The sequence below is a fragment of the Arachis hypogaea genome, chromosome 7 (assembly GCF_003086295.3).
Source record: "Arachis hypogaea cultivar Tifrunner chromosome 7, arahy.Tifrunner.gnm2.J5K5, whole genome shotgun sequence".
NCBI classification, from domain to species: domain Eukaryota; kingdom Viridiplantae; phylum Streptophyta; class Magnoliopsida; order Fabales; family Fabaceae; genus Arachis; species Arachis hypogaea.
This window is the reverse complement of record NC_092042.1, coordinates 58,203,577-58,216,227: the sequence shown is the minus strand read 5'-3', so window position 1 is coordinate 58,216,227 and position 12,651 is coordinate 58,203,577. Positions and strand designations below refer to the sequence as shown.

Genomic DNA, 12,651 nt, shown 5'->3' with positions numbered 1-12,651 from the left:
GACAAAAACATTCTTGTTGAGGCTGATCCTGAACCTGAAAGGACCTTGAAGTGAAAGCTAAGAGAAGCCAAAGCACAACTCTCTGTAGAGGACCTAACAGAAATCTTCAAAGAAGAAGAACCCATGGCAGCCGAAAACAACAACAATGCCAACAATGCAAGGAAGGTGCTGGGTGACTTTACTGCACCTACTCCCGACTTTTATGGGAGAAGCATCTCTATCCCTGCCATTGGAGCAAACAACTTTGAGCTTAAGCCTCAATTAGTTTCTCTAATGCAACAGAATTGCAAGTTCCATGGACTTCCATTGGAAGATCCTCATCAGTTTTTAGCTGAATTCTTGCAAATCTGTGACACTGTCAAGACTAATGGGGTTGACCCTGAGGTCTACAGACTTATGCTATTCCCTTTTGCTGTAAGAGACAGAGCTAGAACATGGTTGGACTCTCAACCTAAAGAAAGCCTGGACTCTTGGGAAAAGCTAGTCAATGCCTTCTTGGCAAAGTTCTTTCCACCTCAAAAATTGAGTAAGCTTAGAGTGGAAGTCCAAACCTTCAGACAGAAGGAAGGAGAATCCCTCTATGAAGCTTGGGAAAGATACAAACAATTAATCAGAAAGTGTCCTTCTGATATGCTTTCTGAATGGAGCATCATAGGTATTTTCTATGATGGTCTCTCTGAACTATCCAAAATGTCTTTGGATAGCTCTGCTGGAGGCTCTCTTCATCTGAAGAAGACGCCTACAGAAGCTCAAGAGCTGATTGAAATGGTTGCAAATAACCAATTCATGTACACTTCTGAAAGAAATCATGTGAACAATGGGACTAGTCAGAAGAAAGGAGTTCTTGAGATTGACACTCTGAATGCCATATTGGCTCAGAACAAAATATTGACTCAACAAGTCAATATGATTTCTCAAAGTCTGTCTGGAATGCAAAATGCACCAAGCAGTACTAAGGAGGCTTCATCTGAGGAAGAAGCCTATGATCCTGAGAACCCCTCAATGGAAGAGGTGAATTACATAGGAGAATCCTATGGAAACACCTATAATCCTTCATGGAGAAATCATCCAAATTTCTCATGGAAGGATCAACAGAGACCTCAACAAGGTTTCAACAATAATAATGGTGGAAGAAACAGGTTTAGCAATAGCAAGCCTTTTCCATCATCTTCTCAGCAACAGACAGAGAGTTCTAAGCAGAATACCTCTGACTTAGCAACCATGGTCTCTGATCTAATCAAAACCACTCAAAGTTTCATGACTGAAACAAGGTCCTCCATTAGAAACTTGGAGGCACAAGTGGGTCAGCTGAGCAAGAGAATTACTGAACTCCCTCCTAGTACTCTCCCAAGCAATACAGAAGAAAATCCAAAAGGAGAGTGCAAGGCCATCAACATGGCCGAATTTTGGGAGGAAGGAGAGGCAGTGAACGCCACTGAGGAAGACCTCAATGGACGTCCACTGGCCTCCAATGAGTCCCCCAATGAGGAACCATGGGAATCTGAGGCTCAAAATGAGACCATAAAGATTCCATTGGACTTACTTCTGCCATTCATGAGCTCTGATGAGTATTCTTCCTCTGAAGAGGATGAGTATGTCACTGAAGAGCAAGTTGCTAAATACCTTGGAGCAATCATGAAGTTAAATGACAAGTTATTTGGAAATGAGACTTGGGAGGATGAAGCCCCTTTGCTCACCAAAGAACTGGATAACTTGTCTAGGCAGAAACTACCTCAAAAGAGACAGGATCCCGGGAAGTTTTCAATACCTTGTACCATAGGCACCATGATCTTCAAGAAGGCCTTGTGTGACTTAGGGTCAAGTGTAAACCTCATGCCTCTCTCTGTAATGGAGAAGTTAGGGATCTTTGAGGTGCAAGCTGCAAAAATCTCACTAGAGATGGCAGACAATTCAAGAAAACAAGCCTATGGACTTGTAGAGGATGTTCTGGTAAAAGTTGAAGACCATTACATCCCTACTGATTTCATAGTCCTAGAGACTGGGAAGTGCATGGATGAATCCATCATCCTTGGCAGACCCTTCCTAGCCACAGCAAGGGCTGTGATTGATGTTGATAGAGGAGAATTGATCATTCAAGTGAATGAAGAATCCTTTGTGTTTGAGGCTCAAGGATATCCCTCTGTCACCATGGAGAGGAAGCATGAAGAGCTTCTCTCAAAACAGAGCCAAACAGAGCCCCCACAGTCAAACTCTAAGTTTGGTGTTGGGAGGCCACAACCAAACTCTAAGTTTGGTGTTGAACCCCCACATTCAAACTCTAAGTTTGGTGTTGGGAGGTTCCAACATGGCTCTGAGCATTTCTGAGGCTCCATGAGAGTCCTCTGTCAAGCTACTGATATTAAAGAAGCGCTTGTTGGGAGGCAACCCAATGTTATATTTTATCTATTTTCTTTTGTTATTTTATATTTTTTGTAGGTTGATGATCATGAGAAGTCACAAAATCAATGAAAAAAAGCAAAAACAGAATGAAAAACAGAAAGAAAAACAGCACACCCTGGAGGAGAGCGTACTGGCGTTTAAACGCCAGTGAGGCTAGCTGTTGGGCGTTTAACGCCCAGTCTGGCACCATTCTGGGCGTTTAACGCCAGAAAGGGGCACCAGACTGGCGTTAAACGCCAGAAAAGGGCAAGAAGCTGGCGTTAAACGCCAGAAATGGGCACCAGCCCGGCGTTTAACGCCAGAATTGGCACAAAACGAGATTTTGCTTGCCATTTGGTGCAGGGATGACTTTTCCTTGACACCTCAGGATCTGTGGACCCCACAGGATCCCCACCTACCCCACCACTCTCTCTCTTCTTCTTCACCCATTCACCAATCACCTCAACACCTCTTCCCCAAAAAAACCCTTCACCTATCAAATCCCATCTTTCTCTTCACCACTCACATCCATCCTTCATAAAACCCCACCTACCCAACCATTCAAATTCAAAACACTTTCCCTCCCAAACCCACCCTAACATAGCCGAACCATCACCACCCCCCACTCCTATATAAACCCATCTTCACTCCTTCATTTTCACACAACCTAAACACCACTTCTCCCCCTTTTGGCCGAACACAAAGCCATTCCCTTCTTCCTCATTTCTTCTTCTTCTACTCTCTTCTTTCTTCTTTTGCTCGAGGACGAGCAAACCTTTTAAGTTTGGTGTGGTAAAAGCATTGCTTTTTGTTTTTCCATAACCATTTATGGCATCCAAGGCCGGAGAAACCTCTAGAAAGAGGAAAGGGAAGGCAAAAGCTTCCACCTCCGAGTCATGGGAGATGGAAAATACCTGAAATCACAGAAAAACACACAAACTCATAGTAAAGTCCAGAAATATGATTTTTGCCTAAAAACTAATATTATTCTACTAAAAACTAACTAAAACATGCTAAAATCTACATGAAATTACCCCCAAAAAGCGTACAAAATATCCGCTCATCACAACACCAAACTTAAACTGTTGCTTGTCCTCAAGCAACTAGATGAATAAAGTAGGTTCTAATAGAGATAAAGAAACAATAATATTCTCGAGTTCTAAATGAGGCTCAGATTCTTATTAGATGAGCGGGGCTTGTAGCTTTTTGTCTCTGAACAGTTTTGGCATCTCCCTGTATCTTTAAATTTTCAGAATGATTGGCATCCTTAGGAACTCGGAATTCAGATAGTATTGTTGATTCTCCTAGTGTAGTATGTTGATTCTTGAACACAGTCATTTTATGAGTCTTGGCTGTGGCCCTAAGCACTTTGTCTTCCAGTATTACCACCAGATACACAAATGCCACAGACACATAACTGGGTGAACCTTTTCAGATTATGACTCAGCTTTGCTAGAGTCCCCAGTCAGTGGTGTCCAGAGCTCTTAAGCACACTCTTTTGCTTTGGATCACGACTTTAACCACTCAGTCTCAAGCTTCTCACTTGGACCTTCATGACACAAGCACATGGTTAGGGACAGCTTGGTTTAGCCGCTTAGGCCTGGATTTTATTTCCTTGGGCCCTCCTATCCATTGATGCTCAAAGCCTTGGATCCTTTTTACTCTTGGCTAGTGCTCATGGCTTGTGAATATTTTTTTTTTTTTTTTTGAACTGCTTTTTCTTGCTTCAAGAATCAATTTCATGATTTTTCAGATCATCAACAATATTTTTCGTGTTCCTCATCCTTTCAGGAGCCAATATTCATCAAATTCAAAGTACATATTATGCACTGTTCAAGCATTCATTCAGAGAACAAAAAGTATTGCCACCACATATAATTAATTATAAATTTTATTATTAAGAACTCGAAAAATATAAATTACTTCTTTATTCTAAAAGAATCTACTACTTTATTCATGCCTAATGATGATGAGAAAAATAAATTATAGTTTAATTGGAAATAAAATCAAAATAGACATCCTAATTACTACTAAATATCTTCTAAGGTCAATTTCTAAAATAATACTATCACAGAGTTAAAGCTGGAATTAGAACTTAACAACCTGTATTTTGGGAAGTGGATGTTCCTCTAGTCTGTGGGGTGCCTTCAAGAATTAATTTCTGACGCTTCAGCTCCCTTAAGTTCACATCCTTGCTCTTCCTATTCTCTTAGGTGCCATGGTCTTAATGAGTTTTAGCTCAGTGATCATGGCAAATCACACCAAACTTAGAGGTTTGCTTGTCCTCAAGCAAAAGAAAGGAAAGGAGAGAAGTAGAAGGAAAGGCATTGTCAAATAAAGATAAGATGAGTTGAAAAAGATTTGAAAAAGATTTTAAAAAGATAATTGAGTTTTTAAAACAAACTTAAAAGAGTTTGATTGGATTGAAAATTAATTTGTTTTTATGGATTAAGATACATGTGATAATTTTTGAAAAAGGGATTTTAGAAATTAGGATTTTTAGAACACTAATTTGATTTGAGGGATAATAATTTGAAACATGTTTATGCAAGAAAACATGAATTGAAACATAAAAAATTAGAAAATTTGTAAAGAGAGACGAATTTTACCTCCTCCCCACCATCCTGGCGTTAAACGCCCAAACGATGCATGTTTTGGGCGTTTAACGCCCAAATGCTGCTTCTCCTGGGCGTTCAACGCCCAGCTGATTCTTCTTTCTGGCGTTGAACGCCAGGAAGTCCTTCTTTACTGGGCGTTTTTCTAAACGCCCAGAATGCTAGCAGATTGGCGTTAAACGCCCAGAAGGTGCATCTTTCTGGCGTTTAACGCCCAGAAGATGCTCCTTTCTGGCGTTTAACGCCCAGAAGGCTACCCTTACTGGCGTTAAACGCCCAGTGGGTGCTTCTTTTGGGCGTTCAACGCCCAAAATGTTTCTCACTGGCTTTTTCACGCCAGTGAGCTTCCAAATTTCCCTGTAACTCTGTGACTTCAACCAATTGCTATTTCACCTTTTGAAGATACTGTAGCATCTACCTGTAAAACGAATAAAATTAAATTTTGTGATTGGCTGGGTTGCCTCCCAGCAAGCGCTTCTTTAATGTCATTAGCTGGACTATTACTGAGCTTTTAATCAAGTCTCAGTTTTGAGCATTCTTGCTCAAAATTGCCTTCAAGATAATGTTTAACTCTCTGTCCATTAACAATGAACCTTTTGTTAGATTCATTATCCTGAAGCTCTACGTATCCATATGGTGATACACTTGTAATTACATATGGACCTCTCCATCGGGATTTTAATTTCCCAGGGAATAATTTGAGCCTAGAATTGAATAACAGAACTTTCTGCCCTGGCTCAAAGACTCTGGATGACAATTTCTTATCATGCCATCTTTTTGCTTTCTCTTTGTAAATTTTTGCATTCTCGAAAGCATTGAGTCTAAATTCCTCTAGCTCATTTAGTTGGAGCAATCGTTTTTTTCCAGCTAACTTGGCATCAAGGTTTAGGAATCTGGTTGCCCAGTAGGCCTTGTGTTCCAGTTCCACTGGCAAGTGACATGCCTTTCCATACACAAGCTGGTATGGAGAGGTCCCTATGGGGGTCTTGAATGCTGTTCTGTATGCCCACAGAGCATCATCCAAGCTTCTTGCCCAATCCTTTCTACGGTTAATTACAGTCCGTTCCAGGATTCTTTTAAGTTCTCTATTTGAGACTTCAGCTTGCCCATTAGTTTGTGGGTGATATGGAGTAGCCACCCTGTGGTTGACTCCATAACGTACCAGAGCAGAATAAAGCTGTTTATTACAGAAATGAGTGCCCCCATCACTGATTAACACTCTAGGGACACCAAATCTGCTGAAGATATGTTTCTGGAGGAACTTTAACACTGTTTTAGTGTCATTAGTGGGTGTTGCAATAGCCTCCACCCATTTGGATACATAATCCACTGCCACCAGAATATAGGTGTTTGAGTATGATGGTGGGAAAGGTCCCATGAAGTCAATGCCCCATACATCAAACAACTCAATCTCCAAGATTCCTTGTTGAGGCATAGCATAACTGTGAGGCAGGTTGCCTGATCTCTGGCAACTATCACAATTAAGTACGAATGCTCGGGAATCTTTATAGAGAGTAGGCCAGTAGAAGCCACTCTGGAGGACTCTTGTGGCTGTTCGTTCACTTCCAAAATGTCCTCCATACTGTGATCCATGGCAATGCCAGAGGATCTTCTGTGCTTCTTCTTTAGGCACACATCTACGGATTACTCCGTCTGCACATCTCTTAAAGAGATATGGTTCATCCCAAAGATAGTACTTTGCATCTGTGATTAATTTCTTTGATTGCACCTTACTGTACTCTTTGGGTATGAATCTTACTGCCTTGTAGTTTGCAATGTCTGCAAACCATGGCACTTCCTGGACGGCTAGTAATTGCTCATCAGGAAAGGTTTCAGAAATTTCAGTGAGAGGGAGGGACGCCCCTTCCACTGGTTCTATTCGGGACAGGTGATCTGCTACTTGATTTTCTGCCCCTTTTCTGTCTCTTATTTCTATATCAAACTCTTGCAGGAGCAGCACCCATCTGATGAGTCTGGGTTTTGAATCCTGCTTTGTGAGTAGATATTTAAGAGCAGCATGATCAGTGTACACAATCACTTTTGATCCTACTAAGTAGGATCTAAATTTGTCAATGGCGTAAACCACTGCAAGTAGCTCTTTTTCTGTGGTTGTGTAATTCTTCTGTGCATCATTTAGCACACGGCTGGCATAGTAAATGACATGCAGAAGCTTGTCATGCCTTTGTCCCAATACTGCACCAATGGCATGGTCACTGGCATCACACATTAGTTCAAATGGTAATGTCCAGTCTAGTGCAGAGATGATTGGTGCTGTAACCAATTTAGCTTTCAGAGTTTCAAATGCCTGCAGACACTCTTCATTAAAGATGAATGGCGTGTCTGCAGCTAGCAGGTTGCTCAGAGGTTTGGCGATTTTTGAAAAATCCTTTATAAACCTCCTATAGAACCCTGCATGTCCCAGAAAGCTTCTGATTGCCTTAACATTAGCGGGTGGTGGTAATTTTTCAATTACTTCTACCTTAGCTTGGTCCACCTCTATCCCCTTGTTCGAAATTTTGTGCCCAAGGACAATTCCTTCAGTCACCATAAAGTGACATTTTTCCCAGTTTAAAACCAGGTTAGTCTCTTGGCATCTTTTCAGAACAAGTGCTAAATGGTTAAGGCAGGAGCTGAATGAGTCTCCAAATACTGAAAAGTCATCCATGAAGACTTCCAGAAATTTTTCCACCATATCAGAGAAAATTGAGAGCATGCACCTCTGAAAGGTTGCAGGTGCATTGCATAGGCCAAATGGCATCCTTCTGTATGCAAATACTCCAGATGGACATGTGAAGGCCGTTTTCTCCTGATCCTGGGGATCTACTGCAATTTGATTGTAACCTGAATATCCATCCAGGAAGCAGTAGTATTCATGACCTGCTAGTCTTTCTAGCATCTGGTCTATGAATGGTAAAGGAAAATGATCCTTTCTGGTGGCTGTGTTGAGTCTTCTGTAATCAATGCACATGCGCCACCCTGTAACTGTTCTTGTAGGAACCAGTTCATTTTTTTCATTATGAACCACTGTCATGCCACCCTTCTTAGGGACAACTTGGACAGGGCTCACCCAGGGGCTGTCAGAAATAGGATAAATGATCCCAGCCTCTAGCAATTTAGTGACCTCTTTTTGCACCACTTCTTTCATAGCTGGGTTCAGCCGCCTTTGTGGTTGAACCACTGGCTTGGCGTCATCTTCCAACAAGATTTTGTGCATGCATCTGGCTGGGCTAATGCCCTTAAGATCACTAATGGACCACCCAAGAGCTGTCTTGTGTGTCCTTAGCACTTGAATTAGTGCTTCCTCTTCCTGTGGCTCTAAGGTAGAGCTTATAATTACAGGAAAGGTTTCACCTTCTCCCAGAAATGCATATTTCAGGGATGGTGGTAATGGTTTGAGCTCGGGTTTTAGAGGTTTCTCCTCTTCTTGAGGGATTTTCAGAGGTTCTATTATCTTCTCTGATTCCTCCAAATCAGGCTGAACATCTTTAAAGATGTCCTCCAGCTCTGATTCGAGACTCTCAGCCATGTTGACCTCTCTTACCAGAGAATCAATGAGATCAACACTCATGCAGTCATTTGGGGTGTCTGGATGTTGCATGGCTTTAACAACATTCAACTTGAACTCTTCCTCATTGACTCTCAAGGTTACTTCCCCTTTTTGGACATCAATGAGGGTTCGGCCAGTTGCTAGGAAAGGTCTTCCTAGAATGAGAGTTGCACTCTTGTGCTCCTCCATTTCCAGCACTACAAAGTCAGTAGGAAAGGCAAATGGCCCAACCTTGACAATCATATCTTCAATCACGCCTGATGGGTATTTAATGGAGCCATCAGCAAGTTGAAGACATATCCTGGTTGGTTTGATTTCTTCAGTCAAACCAAGCTTTCTGATAGTAGATGCAGGTATTAGGTTGATACTTGCCCCAAGATCGCATAAAGCTTGCTTGGTACAAATACCTTCTAATGTGCATGGTATCATAAAGCTCCCAGGATCTTTAAGCTTCTCAGGTAAGCTTTTCAGAATGACTGCACTGCATTCTTCAGTGAGGTAAACTTTTTCAGTTTCCCTCCAATCCTTCTTATGACTTAAGATCTCTTTCATGAACTTAGCATAAGAGGGTATTTGCTCAAGTGCTTCTGCAAATGGAATCTTTATTTCAAGAGTCCTGAGATAGTCTGCAAAGCGGGCAAATTGCTTATCCTGTTCCGCTTGGCGGAGTTTTTGAGGATAAGGCATTTTGGCTTTGTATTCCTCAACCTTAGTTGCTGCAGTTTGATTACCTACAGAAGTGGGTTGGGAAGCCTTTTTAGAAAGGTCAGCACTTGTATGTGACTGATTCCCCACTGGCATTTGAATGCTAGTGGTGAGAGCTGGAGTGGCGTCAAACGCCACTTCCTTGTTTGTTACTGGCGTTTGAACGCCAGAACCATGCTCCTTTTGGGCGTTCAACGCCAGATCCATGCTTGTTTCTGGCGTTGAACGCCAGGAATAAGCATGGTTTGGGCGTTCAGCGCCAGTTTTATCCCTTTCTGGGCTCTGCTTGTCCTCAGAGGGATTTTTAGTAGCCATTTGTTCATCTCCTGTCTTCTTGCTACTTTGAAGTGAGGTATTTAATGTTTTCCCACTTCTTAATTGAACTGCTTGGCATTCTTCTGTTATTTGTCTTGACAGTTGCTTTTCTGTCTGCTTTAATTGTACTTCCATGTTCCTGTTAGCCATTCTTGTTTCCTGTAATATTTCCTTGAATTCGGCTAGCTGCTGAGTTAGAAAATCTAATTGCTGATTGAATATATTAGCCTGATCCACCGGACTGAGTTCTGCAGTTACTGTTTTAGCTTCTTCTTTCACGGAAGATTCACTGTTCAGATACAGATGCTGATTTCTGGCAACTGTATCAATAAGCTCTTGAGCTTCTTCAATTGTTTTTCTCATGTGTATAGATCCACCAGCTGAGTGGTCTAGAGAAATCTGAGCTTTTTCTGTAAGCCCATAGTAAAAGATGTCTAATTGCACCCATTCTGAAAACATTTCAGAGGGACATTTTCTTAGCATCTCTCTGTATCTCTCCCAGGCATCATAAAGGGACTCATTATCTCCTTGTTTGAAGCCTTGGATGCTTAGTCTTAGCTGTGTCATCCGTTTGGGAGGGAAATAGTGATTCAGGAATTTTTCTGATAGCTGTTTCCATGTTTTTATGCTGTTCTTAGGCTGGTTATTTAACCACCTCTTAGCTTGATCTTTTACAGCAAATGGAAACAGTAGTAATCTGTAGACATCCTGATTCACTTCCTTATCATGTACTGTATCAGCAATTTGCAGAAATTGTGCCAGAAACTCTGTAGGTTCTTCATGTGGAAGACCAGAATACTGGCAGTTTTGCTGCACCATGATAATGAGCTGAGGATTCAGCTCAAAGCTACTAACTCCAATGGAAGGTATACAGATACTACTCCCATATGAAGCAGTAGTGGGGTTAGCATATGACCCCAGAGTCCTCTTGGACTGTTCATTCCCATTTAATTCCATACTGGAATAAAAGAGATGGTATGTATGTTGCTATTGTTCGTTTTATAATAATGGAATAAATAAAAATGGAATTTGTAAAAATATTTTGAAAATATTTTGTGAAAGAAAATTATTATTATTATTATTTTTTTTTAATTAAAATAAAAACGAAATAAATAAAAGAAAATGGAAATATTTTGAAATTGAAAATTGAATTTTTAATGTAAAATTTTCGAAAAAGTAGTTTTTTTTTTTTTAAAAAAAAGTTAGAAAATAAAAATTTTTTTTGAATTTTGAATTTTATGATGAAAGAGAAAAACACACAAAAGACACAAGACTTAAAATTTTTAGATCTAATGCTCCTTATTTTCGAAAAATTTTTGGAGGGAAAATACCAAGGAACACCAAACTTAAAAATTTTAAGATCAAGACACAAGGAAAACTCAAGAACACTTTGAAGATTCACAAGAACACCAAGAACACAAGGAAGAACACCAACTTAAAATTTTTAGAAAACTTTAATAAAATTTTCGAAAATTATAAAAAGATTAACAATAAAACACCAAACTTAAAGTTTGGCACAAGATTAAATCAAGAAAAATTATTTTTGAAAAAGATTTTTAAAAGTATTGGTGCTCCCTTGTCAAGAATATGACCCTTCTATTCTAGCCAAATGGGCAGAAAAGGTAACAATTGTTCTGGGTAGGTATATTCTTTTTGAAAGACTAATGCTTTGGATTAGTAAAAGAAAAACAAGAAAAGATACAGAACAAGAAAAACTCAAGATCAAACAAGAAAAATAAACAAGAACAACTTGAAAATCAATGAAGAACAAAGACACAAGTCGAAAATTTTAAAGAAAAATATGAGACATGCAATTGACACCAAACTTAGAACAAGACACTAAAACTCACGAAAATTAAGAATAAAAACGCAAAATAAATTATTCCTAATCTAAGAAATAAAATAAACCTTCAATTGTCCAAACTCAATAATCCCCGGCAACGGCGCCAAAAACTTGGTGGACGAAATTGTGATCTTTAATTAATGGCTCCTTGGCATGTGCCAAGGAGAACTAATTTAACTAACTGATTACTTGCTCAGAGCACAATTCCGTTCAACTAACCAGCAAGTGTACTGGGTCGTCCAAGTAATACCTTACGTGAGTAAGGGTCGAATCCACAGAGATTATTGGTTTGAAGCAATCAATATTTATTTTATTAGTCTTAGTCAGGATATCAATAGGATTATTTGGATTTATTTGTAAAAAGCCAAACTGCAAATTTCATAAAATTGTAAGTTAAAATAATAGAGTTACTTGATTTTCAGTACTGGGGAATATGTTGGAGTTTTGGAGATGCTTTGCCCTCTGACTTCAACTCTTCCTTGAAATCCTCTTCTCACACGCAGGTTCCTTCCATGGCAAGCTCTATGTAGGGTGTCACCGTTGTCAATGGCTACTTCCCATCCTCGCAGTGAAAACTATGCACGCACTCTGTCACAGTACGGCTAATCACCGGTTGGTTCCCGCTCCTACTGGAATAGAATCACTCTTTTGCGTCTGTCACTAACGCCCAGCAGGTTAAAGTTTGAAGCACGTCACAGTCATTCAATCCCGGAATCCTACTCGGAATACCACAGACAAGGTTTAGACTTTCCGGATTCTCATGAATGCCGCCATCAATCCGGCTTATACCACGAAGATTCTGTTGGGGAATCTAAGAGATATTCATTCAATCTGATGTAGAACGGAGGTGGTTGTCAGGCACACGTTCATGGGTTGAGGAAGGTGATGAGTGTCACGGATCATCACCTTCTCCACAGTTAAGCGCGAATAAACATCTTAGATAAGAACAAGCGTGTTTGAATGGAAAACAAAGGAATTGTATTAAATCATCGAGACGCTGCAGAGCTCCTCACCCCCAACAATGGAGTTTAGAGACTCATGCCGTCACAAAGTATGTAATTCAGATCTGAAAATGTCATGTGGTACAAGATAAGTCTGTAAAAGTTGTTTAAATAGTAAACTAGTACCCTAGGTTTACAGGAAATGAATAAACTAAGATAATTGGTGCAGAAATCCACTTCTGGGGCCCACTTGGTGTGTGCTGGGGCTGAGACTAAAGCCTTTCACGTGTGGAGGCCTTTCTTGGC

General features: G+C 40.4%; 1 non-coding gene across 1 annotated transcript; it reads right to left on the bottom strand.

The window, feature by feature from the left end:
• Positions 1-528: 528 nt before the first annotated feature.
• LOC112704489 (small nucleolar RNA R71) lies at positions 529-636 on the bottom strand. Its single transcript, XR_003155113.1, has one exon. It is a non-coding gene; the product is annotated as a small nucleolar RNA R71 (small nucleolar RNA).
• Between the last annotated feature and the right edge of the window lie 12,015 nt (positions 637-12,651).